The 22,994-nt window shown below is 42.8% G+C and overlaps 1 protein-coding gene and 1 pseudogene across 1 annotated transcript in view; both read left to right on the plus strand.

The window, feature by feature from the left end:
- The window catches only part of SAMD12 (sterile alpha motif domain containing 12), a 345,610-nt gene that overhangs the window by 317,009 nt on the left and 5,607 nt on the right, over window positions 1-22,994 (plus strand). The gene's annotated exons all lie outside the window — the stretch shown is intronic.
- LOC105887678 lies at window positions 20,338-22,446 on the plus strand (annotated as a pseudogene).

Here is a 22,994-nt window from a genome sequence, read left to right on the forward strand (position 1 = left end):
ATTTTACCTTTTCTGATTATCGTTCAGGCGTCTCATTCTCCAAACAGCCAGCCTCTGGAGGCTTGTTAGACCATATAAAATTTAAAAGCTTTGTTTTAAAATTTATAAATCCTTTTTCTTTTTTTCCCCCTATTTTTTTAATCCTGGATCTAAAAATGTGCCTGCATATGTCTGTCCTGTATGAATCTTAGAGGCGCTCCTGTCTCAGCAAGCATCACTCTTATTCCCGTAATTGGCCACATCTTGAAGCAAACTGAATGGCCAAAACTATAACCTTGGTTTTCTCTGTAGTGTTAAAACATTGTCCTTTATTGGTCTAGTACCTACTATTTGAGACCTATGATGTTAGAGTCAAGTAAGGTATTTGGAGTCAAGGTATTTGGAGTTAGAAAATAAGGGCAATGATAGTGACGTTTGCATGCCTTGTGCTTTCCTTCATGGAGTCATCACAACCCCCACGTGACCCGAGGGCATTATTATTTTGTGGTAATGAGTGAAAGGAGTTACCAGCTGCTGAGAACACAAACCTCTCCAGAACCTGCAACCAAGACACCCTCACCTATTCTCGTGATCTAAGTCCACTTCACCTGTTCTGTGTTTTCTTTGAACATAGCACCTATCAGCTTCCAAAATACGAAATCGTTTCTTTATTGATTATGTGTATTGTTTATCCTCTCTCCCCTCACTTGAATCTGAGTTCCATGGACACAAGATTTTCTTTTCTTGTTCTGTTGACACATGCCAAGCTTATGAACAGAGCGGGGCCCATAGGAAGCCTCACGAGTTCCTATTCCAGTTGTTTATCTGTTCTATCAGGCTATGTTTCCCTGGTAGATCTATCTACCTATGTCTGTCTATGTTTCCCTGGTAGATAAACAGAGGTCAGGAGCCACCTGGTGATTTACTAAAGGCGACACCGTGGACAAGTTGGCAAGAAAAGCCAGATCTCCTTACCTCCAGCCCAATTCTTTACCTAAACTCCAATTTTATTTTGCTATACTTTTATTATGCTATAAACTGAGTAACTGTTTATGAGTACATTCCCGGGCACATTATTGCCTTTATATTACATCAAAGAACTTGAGACAAACAAAAGATATAGCCCTATCGATTGTTCTCAGGAACTTGACTTTTCTATCCCACGAGGCAGCCTTGCTGAAGATTCGTTCTGAGGATGAGCCAGTTGCTAATAGAAGTTTGCCTCCAACAAGTCTTCCTCCATGTCAGAGCAGGCCTGCTATGGTGTTGAGGTTTAGGAATCTTGAATCAATCACCTGAATGGAGGATCTTTTTCTGTTCCCATCCACCAGACTTTTACAGAACCATAGAGCCAAATGTCAAAATGCTAAGATAGTTTTGGCTCCTGGATACTCAGAGAGTCAGCGTCCTCGATGGAAAACCCAGATGCAGCCGGAAGTGGCATGGGGCTGTTTCAGTCTACTGTGAATCAAGCATAGAATCTGTGGGCCTGGTGGATAGTGGTGAATTCTTGGATAAAGTAACAATTCTAGAAGTAATGGCATATTAAACTGAGCAGATTTTCTGTTTGGCTTTCTGAAAAGAGGACTCCAGGGGCTGTCAGGAGAATATATTTAAGTATAAATTGTTTTCTCAACACCAGCAGCTCAACACACCTCCTAATCCTGAAATTAATATCTATCTATTCTGGCTGAACTGGAATTTGTCATTCTTAGTAGAAGACATGGATAGAAAGATTTTTCTACTCCTATAATGAGCCTAGGCTACTCTGCTGTCAGACTCATTCTCAAGGCTGCTGGTCCCGGGTGGGGGCTGATGTGCAGTTTTAACAAGTCAGGAGCCTCCTTTGTATTAAATCTGTGACCTTGACGTTGACTAATCCCATGTTCTATTGGGAGATGCACTACAGCCATTTGGTGCAATGACAGTAATAATAACTGTCTGCACAAAGCTCTGTACTCTTTAAAAAGCACTTTCTCATACATTTTTAGATTTTATATTATCACCATCCTGAGTCAGCTATGGCATATGCTTATCATCTCTGTTTTATAAATTAGAAACTTTGCTTAGGAAAAGTTCATGAGACACCTAGGTCACATAGCTGGGAAGTGACAAAGCCAAAATCCAGAGTCTTCTGGCCTCTCTCTTCTTTGCACTGTGACATTTTACCAGCTGCCCACGTGGGACCTCTACCTGGATGTCCTAAGGCATCTCCAGTTCATGTCTAACACAAATTATTATGTTCCCTTCTCAGAAAAACCCACTCCTCCTCCTGGTTTCCCTTTATTTAACAACCGACCTTCCCCTAACCTCAGGGTCCCTCTTGAACATCTGTACTTTCTCCTACCACACTTCTTAGAGTCAGCCCAGGATTTTCATTTGTAAAGTGTCAGCCAAAGCTGTTCCCTCCTGCCTGTTGTCACTGGCACTCTCCTGATTCAGGCCTTCATCATCTCTTGCCTGGCCCATACTAATATTCAGTAGTGTGATTCATTCACCAAAGCTCTTCTGCATCCCAGGCACTGTGTGGTGCGTGGTGCTCAGGAAACCTGTGCTGGCGAAACATAGACCTTGTTTTCACTACTGTGTTCTAATCTTTAACTAGGTAGCAATCAAATAATCACTCCAACAGATGTCAGAGGGCAACTATGACAGTTGTTCCAGAGATCACCCTAACTTCAGTACCAGTGCAGAGCCATGTGTCTAAACCATAGCTGTCTATGTTCATGGCACGCCCTCGGCATTAAAGCATTTCTAAATGCCCGCTGCCTGCATGATAAAACCCAAACTCATTAGTTTGGTGAACATGTCTCTTCACGATCTGGCTGTAAGATGAGCTTGCAAGCCACTGCAGTTCCGTATCTCCCCCACCCCTCACTCAATTAACTCATCCTATGACTAAGCCATATCTGATTTTTTTTTTTTTTTTTTTTACTGTCTTAACAATTCCAGAAACAGCTCTTTCCTTCATTCTTTCACATCTTGACTTTTAGCAAGACTCTCTTCTGGATGTTCTGAAATGACTACTCCCACTCCCGAATGGGATTAGTTATTCCCTGTGTTTTCCAATCCGTGTTCCATGCTGCTAATAGAGCACTTCTCTTATGTCATGTACTTTCCTTCCTACCACACCTGCAACCCCTAGATTGTAAATCACTTTGGGGTAGAGATCATCTTAATTGATACAGGTTTGAGTTTATTTTATTACACAGAGTCAGACTATAAATACATAATAGAAAAGTCAGAAATACTTAGATCCTTCATTTCTTTTCACCATGAGTCTCTAATTTCTTGAAGGTTCTCCTTTCACCCCAATTTAACTTCAAGAAATTTCCTTCTAGTTATTATTTCTTTTTTTTTTTTAGAAATCATATGCAAATAATGCAGAGGTCTTCAGATCTTTAGATTCCACCACGCGTCCTCTCTTCTCTATGCACGATGTGTCCCCCACCCCTCCTGCTTTTTAAACCTCCCAGGCAGTCAGCACAAGGACAGGTTTTGCATATTTGCATAATCACTGGTTAAATGATTACAGAGTGGCCATATCAAAATATGGAAAATTTGTTCTTTTGGAAGGCTTTGATCTGGGGTTTTTTTTTTTTTTTTGTATTTTTGTTTTTGTTTTTAATGGGAATAGAACATCAGGAATTAATGAAGAAACTGTCAAACTCTGTTTTTGTTGCCTTTTCAACCTTGGCCAAGTCTCTCTGCTAAAGTAGCTTGAATCATGATTATTACCACTTGGCTCCTGGGGTTCATAACAAGAAGTCAAGAAATACATGAGAATAGTGAAAATAGTTATTTGAGAAACTGATTCTACAACATAAGAATAGCAGAAGAAAAATGTAGCAATTAACTAAAAACAAACTCATGGGAAAGAGGTAAGCTGTTATTAAATATATATACTTCTTCGGGACCACAGATTCCTAGGATTTGGTTACTGAAATTAAACATTTCTAAGAAACCATCACATTTCATATTCTAGAAGCCAATAGCTACACAGAGCTAATAGCTAAAGTATGGAATCATGGTCCTATTATTTATGCAGATCTAAATAATGGATAGACAACATTGTAAACTGTACATAAAAAATAATAAAAACCCAGCAGAATTGAAGTGGAGAACATTATTCACCACTTCCATTTCTGAAGAGCATGACAATGGAATGGAGATGCCAAGGTGCTCACTCACACTGGTGTGTGTGCCAGAAATACTGATCCTTTTGGACTTAAAAACTAAACTCCCAGATTCCTCCTTCCATGAATGAGCAGCCTCGGCTGTTTACCCAGAATGCCAGCAAGCATTGTCATGTTCAGTGTGTGCTATGGTTTTAGAAAGTTTGATAAGTACTTGCATGTTGATAGTAAGGATGCTAGGCAGGCAAACAGTGGAAATGCAGGGATGAAGTCTGTCTCATTTACCCACTACTGTGTAACAAACTAGTTCTAAATCTTAATGGCTTAGCCAACCATTGTATTATATCTCACAATTTTCAGAGTTAGGAATTAGGACAGGGCTCAGCTGGGCAGCTCTTCAGCTTGTAGTTCCTGTGTGATGTTAAGCTGGTGGCAGGGCCGATCCAAAACAGCTTTCCTGAATATCCCTTGTCTCGGCAGGGAAGGCTGGAAGACTTTGCTCAGCTGGGTCTTCCCCTCTCCGTCTATTGTCAGAGCTTCTCTCATGGTCTCTTTAAGCAAGGTTGTTGGACTTTTCAATGCATCAGGTGGAAGCTACCATTCCTCTTGCAGGGCAGACCTAGAACCAGCCTGGTATCATTCCACCATTCCCCTGATCAAAGCATTCTGAGACAAACCTGTTTGCAAAGGGAGGGGAAGCAGACCCCTACCTTTCACTTGAAGGAAGTGTCACAGAATTTGTAGTTGTCTTTCATCCACCCAGGGACGATAACAAAATTACCATGTATATTTGATTTAAGATTTATACTTTAGATTTATAAGCTAGAGGGAACAGATAATTTGTTCATTCAATTATTTAAAAGTCATCCATCTATCAAGCACTTGCATATTGTAAAACCAAGAAGTACAAGACACAGTCTCTCCCCTCCGGGAATCTGCATCTAGATGTGAACACAAGACAAATACATATAATGATTAAAGTTGCAAAATGCACATTATAGAATAGCATGACCAACACAAATGCCAATAGGGTTCCAGCAAACACAAGAAAGAGAGATGAGCTGGCCTGCAAACAGGAAGGGTGTGGAGTGTGGAGCCCATGGAGACTGAGGAGCTCATGTCACATTGAAGGTGCATCTTTGTTGAGCACTCGCCGATTATTGGGTTACAGAATGCAGGACAGTGATGCTACAACTGCCAATTTTTCAAAGAACTATAAATCTCCCCATACTGGGAATTGCTTAAATTTGGCCTACCAACCACCAATGTTTAGCCCCTATAAATGAACAGTAAGTACTTTAGGATTCATAAGAAGAGAAGATGAAGGTAAATAAAAGCAGTGCTTATTTAAAGTGAGGGATGGCAAGATATGGAGACAGCCTAAGTGTCCACTAACAGCGGAATGAATAAAGAAAATATGTTAAATATATTTTAACAAGGGAATACTATACAGCCTTTTGCAACAACATGGATGAACCTGAAGGACATTGCACTAAGGGAAAGAAGCCAGGCACAGAAAGACAAGCAGTGCATAAGCTCACAAATAAATACAACTTTAAAATATTGAGCTCATCAGAGCAGAGTTGGAATGGTGGTTACCAGGGTCTGAGGGAAGGGATGGGTCATGTTGGTGAAAGGTTATGCACTTAGATAGAGGACTAAGTTTTTGAACTCTATTGCACAGTGTGGTCCCAGTAGTTAATAAGAGTACATTTATTATGATTTCAAAGTATATAATAGTCTATTTTAAAGGTTCTCACCACAAAAATGTAGATGTGTGACTTAATCATCCCAAAGTATATATGCATATCAGAACATTACATTCTACCCCATAAATATATGTATTTATTTGTAAATTAATAATAATTGAAAATGATAATTAGCATAGGCTGTAAGCATGTGCTGACCACCAGTACCAGGATATGAACTGTTTGTGACTGGTACACAATCGGTGGAATAAGCAAATGACTTAAGCAGGTGTCCTCAAACTATGGCCCACCCGCCATATGCAGCCTGCCGAGGACATTTATCGGGCCCGCCAGGTGTTTTTGCCGCTGCTGCCTTGCCTGCTTAGCAGCCGACTTGTCCTGGGGCCTGCAGTCCAGCCCGCTAACAGTCTGAGGGACAATGAACTAGCTCCTTGTTTAAAAAGTTTGAGGACCCTAGACTTAAACATAAGCATTTAGGCTTTTGTAGCAATGTACTATCCAAGCCTGCCATCTGCATCAGTGCACTTGTTCCGTTGGGTATAGACCAAGTTGGGTGCTGCAGAACTTGGGTGATGAGCTACATTCAGTGTGAGTTGAATGCTCATCATGAACAGTAAGACCACACATGACCAAGCACTGGCTTGGAACAGTAAGTAAGACCACACATGACCAAGCCCTGGCATAGAACCCCATGGTGAGACCCCATGGAGAAAGTAGACCTCAAATAACAGATAGAGTTTGGAAAAGCACACAAAGACAGACAGCTTTTTCAAAGGATTTGGAATAGCAGACCCAAAAGAGTCAGGGAAACATTGAGAAGCATCAGCAGAGGGCTCATTTGTGAAGGGTGTTATGGAAGGTGCAGGTGGGTTATAGAGAACCCCAGAGACAGCCTCAGATGAATACAATTGAACTTATCAGGAATATGGAACTACAGAAGCAGGTTTTTGAATACAGACAGGCATCACTAACTTCATAAAAGTCATGTTCCCCTCTTTTCTCCTTTCTTTCAAAGACTGGTTCAAATTTCACTCTCTCTAAGACCAGTCAGTGGAGTAGCAATCACTCCCTTATAAGAAATCCAACAACCCTTTTTTTTCCTGCATCAACTAAAATCTAATACTGTTAATCATCTTTCCTCCCAAATGTTATAAGCACTTTGTGGGCATAAACCCCCTTACCCAGTTCAGCATCCCCCTTGGAATGATCTTCCTGTGGTATGTGCTGAGGAGTAAGACAGGTGGTTTATTTTTTTGGAGGGGCGGGCAGGGGGGATACTGATCTGGTAAACATGTTTTTAATCCTTCAGAGCAGAAAGTAGAGAGTAGATACCAGATGCAGATTACAGCCAGGGCCTGAGAGATGAATGCTGAGACCAAAAAGTGGTAAGAAAAAACTAATGTAGAGGGTAGGGATAGGGAACAAATATTTATATAAACATGTTATACAAACAAGGTCATCCCAGGAGTGTTCTGAAGTCTCACACCACATTCATACATGGCAAGTACTTTATCAAGACAAGTTGAAAATAGGCTCTGATACTTAGAAGAGTTTTCCAGATTGCTGAAACTTCCCCTTTTAAGCACATACATAGATTTTTTTTAATCTATCATTGTGAATATCGGTTATTTGTTAGGCTATGCTTCTACACTAAATGGCCCAGACTTCTGTAATGTAGCACTTTTTCTATTTCTTCAATTCTCTACCAACTACTAGTAACTCATACTATCTGTAGGTCCCTGCTGCTTCTATTCTGCTACCTTACATCACAGAACTTGTCCTGAGCAAACATAAAAGGATACTTCATGCTTAGTCTGTGGAGTAGAAAACACTCAGTGACAGATATCGTCCTTGCAATATATAAATGTCTCAAAGCCTTTTCACTACCATTTAGATTTATTTCAGTATTATATTATCAGGAGTTAGCAAACTGTTTCTGTAAAGAACAAAACAGTAAATATTTCGGGGGTTGTGAGTTATATAAAGTCTGTAACAACCACTCAACTCTTCCATTGTAATTTGAAAACAGCCATAAGATAATGCATAAATAATGGATGTGTCTGTGTTCCAATAAAACTTTATTTACAATGACAGGTGGTGGGCCAGATTTGTCCTCCAGGTACTATAGTGTGAAATTACTGTTTTAGATTATCAGAATTGCCAGAGCCTAACTTTTGAAATAGAGGGCTTTGACCATAACCAGGGTTTAAAAAGAAAAATAAGATTTTTTTTGATGTATCTATTCCTGTAGCTTGATTATTCATATTCAGATTTTTTTTCCCCATCATCAATATTTATTGAGCATTTACAGTGGACTAGGCACAATAGAACATACAGAAAACATTATCCCTCCTTTTGAGGAGCTTACATTCTAACAGAAAAAAAATATACCTTTTTTAAAATGGCATTTTTGTTTGATGCCATTTACTGCAAAGTACTGAGGAAATAGTCTGTAGAGTGAACTTTGGATATAATTTAGCCCCTCGTATTCAGATTTTTAAACATCACTTCAAATAAATTCTTCAGACATCTAACAACTGTGTTAACAGTCTGATACCTTTGTTTAACATCTCCTCTGAGGACTGGTCCTATCTAATCTCCATCTTCACCTCCAGCCATCGTTCCAGGGCACTTTACCCTCCTCTTAATTTGTTATGGTCATGTGCTATGAGGTGCTGTCTTCTACACTTCAGATTTATTTAGGAAACAAGAGCTTTGCCATCAACTGGCAAGTCCTGGGAAAGAATTACAATTTTCTGAGTGCTATAGCTTTAAAGGAAAAATAAATAATCATTGTATTGAATTTGACACTAAATTAACTTAAATTACTTTTCTCCACCTCCTGATTTCAAAATTAAATGCTATTTTTTTCTAACATCTATACTGATAGTAGATAGCATCTTTTGTATATGGCTATTAAAATGTTTCCTGCTTCAGTGATATCTGGAGTTTCTCTGAGACAAAGATTTGTCTCCTTGAACCTCTTTAGCAGGGCATTGTACTGCAAGATGAAAAGCTTGACAGTGTTGCATCTTTAGAGGTCGACGACCAGACCAAGGACATACCCTGCAACCATCAACTTTAACATTGGGCTCAGTGGCTCACACCTGTTATCCTAGTACTCTGGGAGGCCAAGGCTGGTGGATTTCTTGAACTCAAGAGTTAAAGACCAGCCTGAGCAAGAGAGATACCCAGTCCCTACTAAAAATAGAAAAAATAAATAAATAAATAATTTAAAAGACTCATGTGAAACCACTCGAGACCAGACCTATATGTTAGGCCAGGCATAGTGGCTTAAGCCTGTAATACCAGCAGTCTGGGAGGACAAGGCTGGTGGATTGCTTAAGCTCAGAAGTTCAAAACCAGCCTGAGCAAGAGCGAGACCCTGACTCTATTAAAAATAGAAAAACTAGCTGAATATAGTGGCAGGTACCTGTAGTCCCAGCCACTCGGGAGGCTGAGGCAAGAGGATTGCTTGAGCCTAGAAGTTTGAGGTTGCTGTGAGCTATGATGCCACAGAACTCTACCCAGGGGACAGAGGGAGACTCTGTCTCAAAAAAAAAAAAACAAAAAACAATTTTACCATGCTGCAGATGTCATAACCTAGGTACACAGACCGCTACATTTGAAACAAAGGTCTTGACATCCTGGCATAGAAGATGAATGACAATATGAACTATACTTAGTGACTACTTGAATGACATTGTAGTCAGCCAGGCTTCTGTCTCCCTATGGAGCCTATCTGTCAGAGGACAGAACTGATTCTAGTCCCTGGGTTTTATTCTGTCAACAAGATATTTTGTATCTTCTTGGCCTTCCACTCAGAATAATTCATGCCAAAATAAACCAATTCCCAGCATTCCTGCTTGTTTCTACTACAATATTATTTGGGGGGATCACCACCACATGTCTAAAAAAGCTGGCAAATTTTTCTATATTTTTGTAGAGACAGAGTCTTGCTCTGGCTTAGGCTGGTCCTGAAATTCTGGCATCAATTTATCCTTCCACTCAACTAAAGTGATCTTCCCACATTGGCCTCCCAGAGTGCCAGGATTATAGGTATGAGCCACCACACCTGGCCCTATTATGTCTTATAATCATTATAGATCAGATGGTAGTCTTCCATCTATGAATTTGGCTGTGAGTACCTGTAATTTCTGAACTCAATTCTCAATTTCCAAGTAAGGTACAAGAACCTGGGGACTTGGGGTTGATTATGAGAAGTTATGCTGAAATATTTCCCCTCATGAAGTTTTTTTTTTTTTTCTTCTCTGTTTCTTTCCCCAACCCACCAGAATTGACCTAGACTCCTTTCATCATACAGTCAGGTGACAGCTAAGGAGTAAGGCTGGAGGAGGTCTGTAAGCCATACTTAGTCCCTAATGATGCCAGTGTAGAATTATTATGCCAGGGCCTCAGTTAAAGAGTCAGCAGATCTAGGCTCATTTCCAGGTCCTGCTCTTTGGGATCCTAGAACAAGTTTTGCTCAGAACATCTGTGAAAATTAACAAGATAGTGAATTTTCATGATCTATTGCAGCATAACCACCCCATGTTTCAGAGGCTCAAAATGGCAACAATTATTATTTGGTCATGAGTTTGCAATTTGGGCAAGGCTTAGCAGGGACTTTTTCTTTTCCCCCCCACCTGCTATCATCTGGAGCTGAGGATCCACGTCCAAGATGGTTCAGTGAAATGGCTTGCATGTTAGTGCAGGCAGTTGGCTGCTCACTTGATTGAGGTGTTGGCTGGAACCCTGGAAGCTATGTGGGCCTCTCCACATAGCTTCTTGGCCTTTTCACAGCATGGCAACTGGATTTAAAAGAGGTAGAAACAGAAGTTTCCAGTCTTCCCAAAGATTAACCCCAGAACTGGCACAATATTCTATTTGTCAGCATAGTCCTGGGCCTGGCTCAAGGAAGTAGGGAAATAAAAGACCCTATCTCTCAGTGGGAGGTAAGCAGAAAAGCTTACAAAATATTTTCAGCCATCTTATATAGTGATAGATATTTTTCATGGTTTTATAGTTTCTGAAATATAAATTTTATCCAACCTGATTCAAATTTATATTCAATATTTTATCTCCTTGCCAAGAGATGAGGTCTAGCTTTCTTCCACTCTTCCAAGTGTCATCATATCCTCATTCTTTATTAAGAGGGAAGAGATTTGAGATTTTAGGGGCATCTATTGGATATAAGACTTATAACAATATTCTTTCATTTACCATGTTTAATTACATTGGAGATCCAATTTCTTTCCTATTTTAAAATTAAAATTTGTAGATTATACGTTTTATAATCTAGGAAGTCCTTTTTTTTTTTTTTTGGATACAAGGTCTCAGTCTGTCACCCCAGCTAAGAGTGCAGTAGCATCATCATAGTTCACTGCAACCTTAAACTTCTGGGCTCAAGTGGTCCTCCTGCCTCAGCCTCCTGAGTAGCTGAAACTACAGGCACATATCACCATACCTGGAAAATTTTTCTATATTTTTGTAGAGACAGAGTCTTACTCTGGCTGAACTGGTCTTGAACTTCTGGCCTTCAAGCAATCCTTCCCCCTCGACCTAAGTGATCCTCCCACCTTGGCCTCCCAGAGTGCCAGGATCATAGGCATAAGCCACCACACCTGACCCTATGATGGCAAGCTTGCATGTATGAATTTGGCTGTGATTTCTTACTCATATTAACATTTTTATCATTTCACTGAAGTTCACTTATTGAATTTAATTACTGTTGAAAAAATCTTCAAAAATATTATGCTATAATTTGGCATTAAAATGAGAAGATATTTTGTATGTCCCAAATCCAAGAAAAAGAGCACCATTAATATAAGACAAACTTTGACCTTGATTCTTCCGCAATTTCATGTTTTGGCAAAGCAACATTCCAGGCTTTGTACAACCTAAGATAGAAAGATATCACAAGTTGATGAAAGTGTGATGTATTTTACTACTGAGACACGTGCAAAAACCATTACCTATCACACTTCAAGCTTGTACCCAAAGGCAGAGAAATTGCCAGGTTCTTCAGAACAGATGAAAGTAATCTCAAAGCAACAAAAGGCTAATATTTTGCTTTGTACAAGACTATCAAAAGCATTGTATCACAGTTTAATTGGAATTTTTTTCTTGCTTAATGACACATTTTTGAAAAAATGAATCTTGGGCCAGGTGTGGTGGCACATGTCTGTAGTCTCGGCTACTCAGGAGGCTGAGGCAGGAGGATGGCTTGAGCCTAAAACTTTAAGGCTGTAGTATGCTATGATTATGCTGTGAATGGCACTCTAACCTAGGCAGCATAGTGAGACCCTGCCTCTACATTAAAAAATAAAATGTATCTCAGATTGGATGAGATATAGTAGCTCTCACAAAGAATTCTACAAAGCACACATGACTTCCCTCCTATTACAGATGAGAAAGCTGCGGCTCACAGCAGTGAAATAGCTTGACCAGTTCCACAACTAGCAAGTTGAAGAATATGTAATTTTCATGAACCCCTACAGATTCCTTAAAATTGTAGAGCAACTCAGGGTGATGATTCTAGAAAGAAATGAATGTTGTGGCAGCCATTCCACCTCCTGCCTCCAACAGTATGAATGAAATGCTGTTGCAGGGCCCTCCAAACCGCCTTGAGGGAGAGCTTTTTGCAAGTCTGGGCCCCTTCTCAGGACTCCCTCAGTGTCCTATTCAGAAGAGTAGCTACTTGTGCAGAGTGTCTTATCAGGAAGGGCCACACCATTCTGTAGAATCAGAATCACTACTCTGAAATAGGAATAATTTAAAATAAAAAATATTTTCCAACCCTTGAGAGGTGCATGTTTAAGGAACACTTGCCCAGACTGTCAGTTTAGGGTAACACATTACAGTATATTCCAAGACACCTTGCCTGGGAGAGCTACGCTCCAGGTCACGGGTGCTCAGTGACCCCTTGGAAACACTAAGCGTTTTCTGTCTGTCTTCTTTTTTGGGCCAACACCACTGCAGGGCCTACCATGGGCAGCAGCAAGGGCCTGCTTCCCTTTTCTTCATTTCCCCTGCTAAGACAGGAAGGGAGGATTCTAGACTGTCCCTGCCATAATGAGGGAGACTTCATCACTTCTAATATAATCCTTCATTATTTATCTTATGTTTGTTTAGCTTAGGAGACTCCACTGGATGTTCAGGGCCTGTGCAAAGATGCATTAAATGTAATCCCTTCCCACATGAAGTTTCCCTAGCTGGAAGGAGGATAAGGCTTGGGCAGAATTCCCAGTCGTATCTCTAAACCGCAATGAGAGCTCCTCCCCTCCTCTCTGTCCCCCTGGAGTCTGGCCCTTCCAGAATAGTTTCGGGACATCATACAATAGTGGTTTCTCTGCTCGTGTATCTCTCCTAGACTGGGAGCTTCCTGAAGGCAAGAGTGAGGGTCATTTTTATCCATCTCTATATCCCCTGTGTTTAGCCACCAAGAAATGATGTTTATTCCATTTGCTCATTCATCCATTCAACAAAGTTATATGGAGGTTCAGAATAGGGAGGGATAGGCTTTAAGAGGAAATACAATCCCTTCTTGCTATAAGTAGCCTATAAGATGGCTCTCATAGAAAAGGTAAAATTTGGATAGGAGGACCAGGGAGGAAGTGGGAACCATATAAACCAAGGTAGATAAGTTCTATGTCTGGACTGCATTGTGGAAAGGGCTAGAAGGAGAGGTTGTGGTGCTATCATAAAGGACCTGGAATACTAAATCAAGATTTTTTTTCAAATGAGACACCACTAAATAGAGTCCCCTCCAAGGTGCACTGCTCTGCAACAAGGGTGGAGGTGGCTTCTCATTAGAAAAATGTACCTGGAGTTTGTCTTGCTCTTTGCCAAAAACGTAAAAAGCATGTCACAGTAACAGCAGACTCCAGGTCTTGCCTGTGATTCTGACAATCCTTCCTGGGGGCAGTGGCAGTACACATAACTTAGAGCCACGGCAAGTTCCACCCTGGCTCTGACAGTTATTAGTGGTGTGAACCAACCTCTCTGTGCATGAGTTTTCCCATTTCAGAGTGGAGTTGATAATCCTATCAGCCCACAGGCTGATGAGGCTTAAAAGAAATGATGCATGTAAACCTCATGGGAACAGTACTTCTTGGCACATAAGGCCTCCACAAATGTTAGCCATTAGTGGCCCTTGCCTTCTGTGTACCTTAGTTTCCTCATGCAAAATGGAAATAATAATACCTGTCCCAGCCCTTTTCTCCTAGAACAGTGGTTCTCAACCTTCCTAATGCTGCAACCCTTTAATACAGTTCCTCATGTTGTGGTGACCCCCAACCATAAAATTACTTTCATTGCTACTTCATAACTGTAATTCTGCTACTGTTAGGAATTGTAATATAAATATCTGATATGCAGGATGGTCTTAGGCGACCCCTGTGAAAGGGTCATTCGACCCCCAAGGGGGTCACAACCCACAGGTTGAGAACTGCTGTCCTAGACCCTGATAGAATAAGACTCAATTAAATGTGTGGAAGCATTTTGGAAGTTAAGTACTGCATAGCAGCAAGGTGGTGGTAGGGCTGTTAATTACCATATCCTTGGCTGAAAGGTGGTCCCAAGAGGCTGGGCTGGAAGGTAAAGAGCGCTCATCTCTCTGGGTTCTCCAGGCTGCTGGCCCCAGGTGTGTGTATGTAAATGATTCTCTAAATACAGTATGTCACGGTGAGGGTCTTAACATTTGACTGGTCCAAGATTACATAAAGATGGGAATGGGAAAATTAGTAAGCAAAAAATAAATAAGATTTAAGCCCCACAGCCTTGCAAGCAGTGTGATTTCAAACATCATAGTTGTGGACATCTGGGCTCTATTAGCTAAAATCTCATTAAACCTTCAGCTTCATAATTCGGTATAGGACCTGGTAAATTGCAAGATCTTGCTGATGGCCATGAGCCAGTTCAAGCAATTAATCACAAGGGTCCCCAAGCAGGTTTGAGACTCATGCCAAGTGACTTCTTTAAGGGGAAACAGTGTACACAGAAGAAATAGCCCAGTCCACGCAGTTTCATAGTAACTGGCTTTGTAGCTCTGCCCACACAGAGAAATTATCTGTTATCATTAAGACATCCAAGCCTCCTAACTTTTTCCTCAATGGAAATTAGTACTCACCAGTGGAGGGAAGATCTCCAAACCTCGTTAACTGTGATACAGATTGGAACCTGCTGAGAGCTGACAGCTCCAGTTTAGACAAAACCAAGCCCTAGCCTTTTCCCACTCTCGGCATTTTTTTCATTTAGGGGAACTCAACTTGAACTGCGAGCTCTTTTTTCTTTTAAGCTTTTCTGGAATGTCTGGACTGTTTGCCTTTACCCCTGTGTTCCAGCCCAAAGGTCCAGACCCCACAGTGCAGGAACCTTGGAGTCCGTCTTCAGAATCCTCTAGACATAACCTGAGGTGAAAGGACTCCTAACAAAGGAACTGTTTCTCATAAGATTTCTGGCTTGGTTTTGCCAACTCAATGAGGTTTATGTAAACGAGATAATCTCCTGCTCTTCAGAATGTTTACAGAGCCTTTCCTAATTACTATTTTGTAGAGTGATTCTGGGAACTTAATGGAGAACAGAGGGAAGTCTTGAGCCCTCCCTACAGAAAGCAAGAAGGGGGAGAGTGGGAACAAGAATGAATTTACAGTACGAGTGAAAGGACTTGAAGTTTCATCTTGCTGTTTAAGTTTCTTCTCTCTGATTTTTTTTTTATTTTTATTTTTGCCAAATCTCTTAGTTTTATCCCTGTACAGAGTGGTACTGTCAAATATGGTAGCCATGAGGCATACAAGATCATTTAAATTTTCTCCATATACTAGCCACATTTCAAATACCCAATAGCCATATGTGACTAACGGCTGCCATATTAGAACAGATGATGAACATTTCTGTCATTGCGAAAAGTTCTCTGGACAGCGCAGCTGTAGATGAAGGAACTCTATGGGTTGGTTAAGTGTGGTCCACAGACCAGGAGCACTGGTATCACCTGAGAGCTTATATAACTGTGTGATCTGCATTTTAACAAGATACCTGGGTGATTTATATGCATATCTTAAAATCTGAGAAGCAGTGTTCTGTGAGACTCATCCTAAGATCCTTTATGGTGAAACTTCTTCATTGTCATCAGCCTTATTTGTTAATACATTTTTAGCTTGTATCCATTGTTTTAGAAAAAAATACAGATCTAACTTCTTGAGACTTGGCATGCAAAAGAAGAAACACAGGCCTTGTATATTCCTTTAAAAGTATGCCTTTCCCTTTCGCTTGGGAAAGCTGCAGGATCTGGGGAAATTGAATCAATTTTTTTCTAAAGTGGTGAATCTTAGAGAATAATATTTCAATGAAGAAGCTGATGGACCAGTCAACAGAGAAGCCACTGAAATTAGAATAAAATTAAATAGAGAGTAAGATGAAGAGGAGATGAGATGAATTTATCAGAAAAAAAAGGAAAATAAATGGGAACTTGACTTATTCTTGCAGGACACTATGCTCTGTGACCAGGTGAGACAGGCACAGAAGCAATGAAATTAGAAAACAGTTCCTCAGAATATGTGTATCATCTGCCACCCATCTGACATCACGGAGATGGAGGGGAATTTCAGTGGTACCTTGGACTAAACCTCAAGGTGTTTATGCTCTCTCAAGAGATTCAGTGTTACTTTTGTCCGTGGACAGAGTTTTCTTCAGGAAGCTTTTAGTGTGGCTGTCAGAATGTGATGTCTCAAGATGCTTGCCTCTGTCCAGTGCAGAAAACACAATCCCTGAGGTTACCTCGGACTAATTGGCTGTACAAACACATCCCTGCTGAGAGCATCTGGCCTGATGATACTTTCTCCCAGAAACGCATCATCTCATATTCAAGTGGTACAAGGTGATAGTCTGCTATTGTCAGCAGGCTTTCAGTTCAAAATGGCCAGTAAATGGGGCGAGGTTTTGCTGTTTTTTTGTGGAAATCCTCCCTCGAGACTGACGTTAATAGATGTCCTAATGGGTACAGAGAATTTATAGTTTAGATGCTAGCACACACTAAAATTCCTAAACCAGTTCTCGTTAGAGAACAAGAGTGTGGACCCCCAACAAATTCTGCTCATCCTTGAAGAAACTGCTAACTTCACTCATGTAACTTTCTCTAAACAGTCATTCATTTATTCATTCAGTCATTCAACAAACAACTCCAGAGCACCTTAGATATTGCAGACATTCTACCACCCGCTACAGAAGACAAGAGTAAGGCATACCCTTTGCCCACAGGAACTGGAGGTTTGCAGCTCTGGTTCTTAAAGAGAAATCTTCAACACAACAATATCAGCATCTCCTGCGTGATTAGAAATTCATATTTATATGCCCACCCCAGGCCTACTGAATCAGTCTCTTGGGGCTTAGAAATCTGTGTTTTGTCCAGATCTCCACAGCAGGTCTAAGCACGGTGAAATTTGAAAAGCCCCAGTCTAGAGACAGTTATAGCATCAAGTAATTCTAATATAATATGCTCCAGATTCTAAAGCAGTGTAATGAGGCAGATGTGAAACCCCTCAACCTCGGCAACCTCCCTGGCCACGGAGCAGGACACATTCGTAAATGTTCAACAGAATATTTGTTGGTCGATTGATGTACGAGGAACCTATAAAAAGCAAACAGTGCTGTAATGATGGAACACGTTGACATCCCCATGACTTGTATGGGTAGAGAACCTGCTCAAAGCACTCCTGTATGCCTCACCCTAAAACCCAGTATTTGGACCCCTGCACTATGTTAGATCCAATATTTTTGGTATTTTATTATATGAAAAGAACAAGGTCATAAACCAGATTTTCCTACAGTCTGTGCCACTTTTCTCTGAAGAACAAATAACTACTATTTAAGTACTGGGGGAAAGACGTAGGTGTTTCCATGGACTTGTGCCAAGCTGGCTTCACGAGAATTGCCAAACTGCTCATTACACAGAATTTTCCAGCTCTCCTCCTGGATATTCTAAAGCAGCAGAAATGGAGAGATGAAATAAAAATGTTGAAAAGCTTCCTTAGATGCATCTGATACAGTCAAGTTCGAGAACCTCTCGTCGAAATGTCAGCTTTCTTAAGCCCTGGAATCCAGAGACCTGACTTAACCCAGAAGATTTAGGACCTGTTTCTGAGAGGGGTTTGAGCCTCAGAGTGCAGACTGACAGCGTTCCTTGGAGTAGAGCCATAAGTGAACAAATACAGTGTCTTTGGGCTATTTTTTCCCTGAAGGCTGAGGAAAAGGAGAGAGAGAGTTTGCAGACAAGTGCATTCTTTCCCTCTCACTCCATCAGCATTTGCGGTGAGAGCAGCTTCACTTGTCACCAGAATCTTTCAAAACTCCCCAGACTACCTAGCCTTTTATACTCTTCTAGAATCAGAGCCAATCACATCCTAACAGAAACTATAAAACCAAGGGGTGGGACAGCAGAAGATGGAAGCCAGGGCCTTCCTACCCTTCTAAGCATAAACGATTGAGAATGTTCCCGTGGGACCCTGAAACCTTGTATTTTCTGCTTAATATATCTGGAAGCAGCAGCCCCTAACATTCCATGACCATGTCAAGAGTCCCAGCCTAAAAAAAAAGAGAGAGAGAGAGTCCCAGGCTAGCCTGAAAGCCACAGCCTGTCTCAGGTCATTTCTGATTCCGAGTGTGGCTTCCTACATCTGTGAAATGAGGTCATGGTACCAACTCAGGCTACTGCTAAGTGGACATAGGTTCTTAGCATTATGCTGGGCATGTGGGAAGTCCTTGGTGAATGGCAGTGCTTACCATTGTGGTTATCATGTTACCTATAGACTCTGTACTGTTCAGCGTTCTTCATAAAAACAGGGCCAGTTGGACATACAAATATAGAGGGATTTTTTATGAGGAATTGGTTCACATGATTATAGAGGCTGAGATGTTCCGAAATCTTCAAACTGGGGATCTAGGACAGCCAATGGTGCAGTTGTAGTCTAAGTCTAAGTCCAAAGGTAGGAGAAGACCAAAGTCCCAGCTTAAAGACAGTGAAGCAGAAAGAGTGAATTATTTCCTTACTGAAGTCTTCAATGGATTGAATGACGTCCACCCTCATTGATTAGGGAAGGCCATCTACTTTACTCAGTCTGCCCATTCAGGCATTAATCTCATCCACAAATACCTTCACCGACACACCCAGAATAATGTTTAACCAAATACCTGGACACTCCATGGCCCAATCGTGTTGTCATCTAAAATTAACTATCGCAGTCTCTTTGTGGTTTCCAACTTACTAAGAGTTATGAGAAGTTTCGGGTAACTTTGCATGCATCAGCTGTTGTATTACCCTTAACCTAAGTTGTCTACCATCCTGATATCTATCTTGTCCAAGATGCTGACCTCCTCCTTCACGTGGGCAGAGAAGAGCCCTGACACTTTCACCATACTCTCAGCAAACACCACCCCAACCCCAAATTCTTAAGGGCTGGGAGTGGCAACGTGGGCCCAGGGCCACTGAGAATACACACAGCTTCCCCGACCACATGGGCTGGCAGCAGAGTTTCGTTTTATTGCCACATAAATCCTCTTTGTCCTTTTCCTGTCTCCTACCTTCGCCCATACATATTAATTAATTAATTGCGCATACCTGTATAAATCACCTAATCTTGATTCTTGTAATGGCATGCCTGCGAGGGTTTTAAGAGTTGGGAATGATTGAATATTAGAGGTTTTGATTACAGTGAATGTAAAATCAAATAAAATGAGAAAATGATAAGGGGAAGAGGGGTGGAAGGTTTGAAATTAGCCTTATTTCCTGTACATAAGAGGCAGGCTTATGTTGGTTTTTATCTTGGCCTATTTGGGGAGTGATATATTTGGCTCACAACCAGGAATAAGAAAATAGAAACCAGGATCTGTATCTTCCAAAGCAGCTTCAGCACTATTGACATTTTCAGCTGGGTAATTCTTTGTCGTGGGTCCATCCTGCATGTTCTAAGATGTTTAGCAGTGCCCCGGCCCTCTACCCATTAGATGCCTATGGTCCAGGTTGTGAAAACAGTGTCTGCAGACAATGCCAGTTTCCCCTGGAGGGCAAAACTGCACCTGTCGAGAACCACTGCCCCAAACAGGAAAGATTTCAGACTGTTAAAAATAAAATTGTACTTTCTCTAGGTCAAACATGGCACTCCACGTACAGGACGTATGTTTGACCAAATTCTTTTACACAGCACAGTTACTTGATCTCTCTCCCCTGTGTCCCAGGGAAATTAGGAATTTGCTTTCCTAACACTCACACCTTACTAAGTCAGAAATGCACCATGGTGAGAATAGAATTGGGTTCCAGTCCTAGGTCTGTGTGTCCCAGCAGTGTGGCTGTGACAGCTAGCCAACCTGCCCTCGTTTTCTCCAGGTGTGTTACAGAGTAATGCAATTCCTGCTCAGAAACGGCAGTAAGGATTCCACGAGCCTATAAAACCTTAGTTGGCACATTGGAGCTGCTCAGTAAATGTTAGTTCTGGGGTGATCTGCACAGGCGGAGCTCAGCCATGGAGCCCGTAGATACCTGGACCCCTGGGAAGGAGGCAGCTTGGCTGAGAGGCCTTGATGAATCCCTGCAGGATGATCCCTTTGAGAACTGGGAGCTACCTGGCAAGTACCTGTTCTACCTCTGTCCCTGCCATCTCAGGGCTCTGACTGTATGGCCTCTGGGCCACGAGGAGTTCATCCTGGATGGAGTGGAACAGCTCTGGCCCCTGAGTTCTGGGCTACAGAGGCTGACAGAGGGGCTTCTGGAAGGGACCCATGCCTTCCAGAGCTTAGTCCAAGTTTGCCTGGGGGACTGTGCCGACGCCCCGGCTGATGTCTCCAGTGCTGCTATAGAGCTGGTGCATGAGACCCGTGCCCTCCTCTTCTAACTTAACAGGTAGCTCTTCTCCCACATGAATGACTTCTCGGCCTGCCAGGAGACTGGGGAACTGTGCAGTGAGTTGGGCCAGGCCTTGCAGGAGGACTGGCCAGCAGCTGAGAAAGACAGCACAGTCCTGAGCATCTGCAGCCAGGTGGCCAGGATCTGCCACACCATCCGGAGCTGCTGCCCAGAGAAGCTGCTGGAGCAGAGGGCTGTGCTCAAGCAGGTGCAACTGGATGATCCTTTGGGCCTGGAAATCCAGACCACCACCAACTGTCAGCACTTTGTGTCCCAAGTGGGCAGCCAGGTCCCCACCAAGTCCCAACTGCAGATCCTGCCTGGAGACGAGATTGTCCAGATCAATGAGAAGGTGGTGGTGGGCTAGCCCAGGAAGAACGTGGTGAGGGAGCTGCTTCAGAAGCCAGCCCAGGTGAGCTTAGTGCTAAAGAAGATCCTTGTGCCAGAGAGCCCGCCAAAGATGCCCCCACTATCCACACCTGAAGAGCCAGTCACCATCTCTGGCTCCCCTGTCACCCAGTGTCCCATCTGAGGACATCTTTGCCTTCGACTTGACTTCAAACCCAAGTCCTAGGCCTAGCCCTGCCTAGACAAGCTCTACCATCCTTGACCCTGATCCTCTGCCTACCCTTTCTGTGCCCCCAGCTATATCCCTAGGAGGGGTGGCAGAGACTCCTGAGATTCAGAGCCCCGAGGATGACCTGACAAGAGTTCTGTTCTTGGTTGAAGGAAATCAAAAGGCGTGGCAACACAGCTCAGTCGCCAGTGGGTGTCATGACAGCAACGGGGCCGGCCGGAATGCGACGGCTGGCTCCTGCTGCACAACATACCCAGTGGCTTCATGGGCCCATGCTGGTGCCACTGCAGGTTTGTACTCAAAGGACAGACACTCTACTGGTACTGCCAGCCCCAGGATGAGAAGGCTGAGGACCTCATCAATGTCTCCAACTATAGTCTGGAAAGTGGACGTGATCAGAAGGAAACATATGTGTTCCAGCTCACCCATGATGTGTACAAACCCTTCATCTTTGCTGCTCACACCCTGATGGATCTGAGCACGTGTGCACCATCTCATTACCTGCATTTCCAAGTACCGGTCTTCAGGCTGGGCCCCAACTCCTTGAGAGGAAGACTGCTACAGTGAGATGGAAGCAGAAGACCCTGATGATGAGGCTGGGTCCCACTCAGCCTCGCCCCGCCGAGCTCCAGCTTAGAGTCCATTCCATGGAGACACATCCCCTGAAACAATCCCCACGTGGCACAGCCCCTGGACCTCCTTTGGCTCTCCAACAGACAACAGTGAGGGGGAGCTGGAAGGAATGGTATAGGGCCTGAGGCAGGGTGGCATGTCCCCCCTGGGCCAGCCATAGTCCCCAACTCACAACAGTGGAGGAGTTCTTTCATGCAGCGCAACCTAGACCCCCTGGCTCAATGAGCACGTGCACCATGTGCGGGGCTACAGAGCACACTGAAGGCAAAACTGCAGGAGCTGCAGGGCCTGGAGGAAGTGCTAGCTGACCCTGAGCTGACTGCAGAGAAGTTCTGACAGTGGAAGGAGCAGAACCAAGAGCTGTATTCAGAGGGTCTGGGGGCCTGGGGAGTGGTCCAGGCTGAGGGAAGCTCCTGTGTCTTGACCTCTGACTCCAGAGCTCAATTCCCCCACCCCCTGCCCTTTGACCCCAAGGAGCACTCCCATCTTCTCTCTGTGACCTCCTGGCCAGTATCCTAGTGCCTGACCTCTGGCCCAAGGAACACCTGAACTCCTGCCTCTGACATGTCTAGGATGGAGTGTCCCTGCATTGTGCTGAGGGCCAGAAGCAACACCAGTCCATGCTCTTGCCTCTGCCTGGGCTCCCATCACTCTCGCCTCCCGCCCCCCTGGGATAAAGTGAGCTTTGCACTGCCATTTCCCCTTACCAAAGAAGCTATCCCACCCCATCTCAGACCTATGGGGCTCCCCTAGTTCTCCCGCAAACTACATCTATACAGGTGTTCTTTATTTGACATGAGGGACACTTTCCAAGCAAATGAAATCAATTTCTTTAAAAATGAAAAAAAATGTCAGTTCTGCTTATCAGTAATTATGCTGAGACAACTATAGATTTCTCTCCTTCAGAAGGTGCATTTCACATCCGATGTAACTTGTCCCACAGTGAAGTGAAGTTTAGGCCCACCCCCAAAGTCCTCCAACTCAAGTTACAGGAAAGACACTTCCAAATAGAAGATGTGACCCCTTTCTGAGTGGTAGATGCGAAACAGCCCTATCGAAGAGTGAAG

The sequence above is a fragment of the Otolemur garnettii genome, unplaced genomic scaffold (assembly GCF_000181295.1).
Source record: "Otolemur garnettii isolate 467f Iridium unplaced genomic scaffold, OtoGar3 scaffold00004, whole genome shotgun sequence".
NCBI classification, from domain to species: domain Eukaryota; kingdom Metazoa; phylum Chordata; class Mammalia; order Primates; family Galagidae; genus Otolemur; species Otolemur garnettii.